Consider the following 3891-nt stretch of genomic DNA (forward strand, 5'->3'; position numbering starts at 1 on the left):
TCGCCCGGCGCGCTCCTCTCGCTGACTTCGGCTGCAGCAAATGCACTGCAGCACCGATGCCCTGAGGCTGCGCGCGTCCCACAGTTCATTCCGGGATCCCGGCACTCAGTGTTTCACAAGTTTATTAGATTTACTTCAGTGCAAGTTACTTCAATAACAAAACAATGAGAGCAAGATTTTCCTTCCAGTCTGGCAGCTGCGCTCTCCGTAAATAGAATACCCAATAAAAATGTGAGCAGTCACGCTGGAGACAGCAGCTGACACGCCAAGTGTGATGAGGAACATATTCAAAGACACACAGTGGTGGAAAAATCTACTTAAAGGGGGTATAACAATTTCAAAATTTAGACCATTAAAATGAAGGGTGGATGCCTACCTAGCTTTGAAGAACCGTGCTGTCTAATTTACAAGGCTGTGACATTTACATCAATCCACGGCTTCTGTGAAAGCAGCCGTTAATCTTCAGGGATAAGAGACCGGGCTGGCTCATGGCTGCAACCGCTTAATGCATCTGAGCAGCTTCTGTTGGTGCAGCTTTCATGTAACCTATAGCTGCCTTTTGACAGAGAGGTGCGAAACTTTTCTGGGGTGAGCTGGAGGCAGCTGAAGTAATCCTGCGGGCTGGCTGTCAAAGCAGTGGCGAGTTCTGCAAGCTGTCTCAAGGGCCACTGAAACCTTTCTGCTCCACCTGCCATGCATACTGCACAGAGCTCCGGCAGTAAAAAGCATTTATCACAGGGGACACTGTGATTGATCTTTCAGTCCTGATACCTCTGGAAGCTGCTGGCGTTTATTCAGGTAGCCTAGTAGACGATACTGAAGTCCAGTTTTTGCAGTTCCTGGCTTGGCATAGCTGTCCCAGTCCTTGGCTACCCTTTTAGAGTCGGGAGGGAAGAAAAAGCATTTGGGAGCAGTTCAGCAAGGTGCCTGCCAGCCATAGAGGAAAACAAGAGTGAACAAGAGGCAGTAAATGAGAGGCGGGTTAGGACATAGCCAGCCCTGCCAGACTGGAGCAGAACTGAGCTCTAAGGACTGGAGGAAAGTTACTGGAAAAGAGTTTGCTGCATACGGCCTTTCAAGTATCTGAGATACTGCATGACACTTTGTGGCTCGTGTTTCTTCCTTCTCCTGATTGAGACCCCCCCTCAATCCAGACACAAGCATGGGCTTGGTGCTATTTTTCTGTACATACAGTAAGCCTGCAGAAAAGCAGATTTTTCCAAGCCCTGAATCGCTGGGCTGTATTTGTCATACGGGTGTGGGGCAGAGTCCAATGTGTAGGCAGAAGCCTTTAAGTATTGGTGGGATGCCCTAGAGGACTTGACTAGTCTGGACAAGAAACGGCACTTAGCCTTCTCCCAGCTGCTGCATTGCTGCATTATATACCCCGGTGAGGCGAGGGAGTCTTTCCCATGTAGTTTGGTTTTGACTGGGCCTGACAGTATGTACTTTAGCTCTAACAGTCAAAACACCTGCTTCTTATTTCCATTGCAAGTACAGAGGAAAACAGCGTTATCAGGATCTCCAGTGTCTTGAGCAGATACTGAGAGGATAGGAGAGAGGCTTGCTCGTCTGTCGTCACACCCTGGTGACTGCGGAAAGGAGCAGCGACTATTAATCCCTTCAGCTAGCTTCTCTAGCCAGGATTCCTATGGCAGGAGACTTTCCTCTTCCACTTGCTCCTATCCTAGAAGCCTGCCGCATCACCTTGAGCTCCACAGGAGGGAGAAGAGAAACTGCAGCACTTTTTTACAGGCAAGGCAGACGAGTCACTGGGATCTGTCTCCTGCGTGCTGAACACGTTGCTGCTGCACCACAGGAAGACTTGCGGAGGGTGTGCATCCACCCCAGTCCTCCAGTGATCTTTTCCCACCTCAAAACATGATGTGCATTTCAGTTTATAGCACGTGAGATCGATTACTTAAGTACATTTGAAATCCCTTGGCAGTATTGCGCGTCTTACATTTTGGGCTGTAAGTCGGATTTCTTGTTCCGATTTGCAAAACAACATTGGCACTCAGCTGTATGTTATAACAAAGGCAGAGGGAGACAAGAATCAAAGTACATGAAGGAGGCACAGCAAAAAACTGCTTTGCTTAGTTTTCCTAATGACTTTTTCATACAGTGAGAGGAGGGGACAGATATACTTGCACATGTGGAAAGAAAAAAGCGCCAACCACCTCTTCATTTTCTGGATCCTGAAGCTATTCCATCTTCATCAAAATTTTGGTGTCACAGAGAGTACTGCCTAGTTCAGGATTCACTAGTGCCGAGGTACACAGCTATCCTGACCCTGTAAGCCATATGCTCCAAAACTTCATACAGTCAAAAGCCACAGGAGAGACGCCATGAACCTCAAAAAGCCGCGCGGAAGGAGGGCGCTAAGAGAAGTCCCAGGCAGCTGGGAGCTGCAGCTCCCCAGGGCTGCGAGGCAGGGCTGGTGCAGATGTGCAGCAGGAGCCCAGGCCAGGGCAATCCACGCTTGCTTCTTCCCGCCTCTGGAGATTCCCCAAAAGCAGCCTTTCCGACATCGCCTTGCTGATGCTGTTCAGGCTATCCGTGAGTGCTGCTCGCTCCACGCTAACCTGTGCCTGCCTAGTACGTGTGGCAGAGCCATCTGGCCTCCTCTCCCCCTGAAAAAATAATTTCCCCTTTGAGAACAAGTAACTCTTTTTACTGGCCACCCCACTAACTACAGGGCATTAGCACGCATTCATTAAAATATACACTGCTGTTGTATTTATTGAACTAAAGGCTACACAAATGGGATACAAATCAGGCTGGATAAATATGAAAAAAGCCCCAGGTCACTTCTGCTTCTTCGCATGGCCTCTCCAGTATGGAAGGAGAAAATGTGTCTTCTATTTTCTGTACTCCTTGCAGAGCCACTCTTTTTGCTTCTTCAATTTTTATTTTTTTTTTTTTTTCCTTCTTTAAGGTTGATAGCAAAGGACTGGAGTCACGTTGTTTATGATTCTTAGTCACTACATCCATGGGAAGAAATTACTCTTATTATTTCATGGTGCTGTACTCTGAAGCTCAACTCTCTCAGCTTTGTCCCATGAAGGGAGATCTGGCCAACAGCTTTTCAACACTCTCTTACATCAAGATGGATTTGCATTGTGGGGCTCCGATGAGAGATCAGACAGCGGCCAGTCTTCATGCGTCTTCCTGACAGCCAGGAAATGAATAAGTGGAAATGCTGCATAACTGCATTTCCAGCTCAGTACCGCTTACTTTTTACCTCCCCTCTCTTTAATTTGAAGTATTTTTTTGAAAACACTATTCAAATAAAATGTGTATCTGTGCTCTCAAAGAGCGCGCGGACCAGACCCCCAAGTTTCTCAGAAAGCCCCTGCAGAGCGTGGGCCAAGAGCAACCCAGAGGCACCGCGCGCATCCTGCCCTCTCCGAGCACCTTGTGAGGAAGATGTGAGGGCCATGGCATCTGACCCCATCTCCTCACCAGCAGCCTCATTAGGTCAGGGAGCAAGAAGGGAAGGCGCAATAACGAGCCTCCAGCTGCCAATGAAAGCTCCTTCCAGCTGCCTGTGTGCCAAAAGCTACTCCTTTCTCTACAGCCCGAGCCAAAGTGACATGAGAGAAGCGATGAGATCTCTGTCCAGGGAGACAATGACTGCCAGATGCTAGCTGTGACTAATCCTCAGGAATGCGGGAAGAATCAGAGCCATATTTTGGTCCCACCGCTGAACGTGCATCTTTTTGATGTGACGCGAGATCGATTACTTAAGTACATTTGAAATCCCTTGGCAGTATTGCGCGTCTTACATTTTGGGCTGTAAGTCGGATTTCTTGTTCCGATTTGCAAAACAGCATTGGCACTCAGCTGTATGTTATAACAAAGGCAGAGGGGGACAACAATCAAAGTACA

This window comes from Egretta garzetta, unplaced genomic scaffold (genome assembly GCF_000687185.1).
Source record: "Egretta garzetta isolate BGI_Z169 unplaced genomic scaffold, ASM68718v1 scaffold198, whole genome shotgun sequence".
In the NCBI taxonomy this organism is placed as follows: Eukaryota; Metazoa; Chordata; class Aves; order Pelecaniformes; family Ardeidae; genus Egretta; species Egretta garzetta.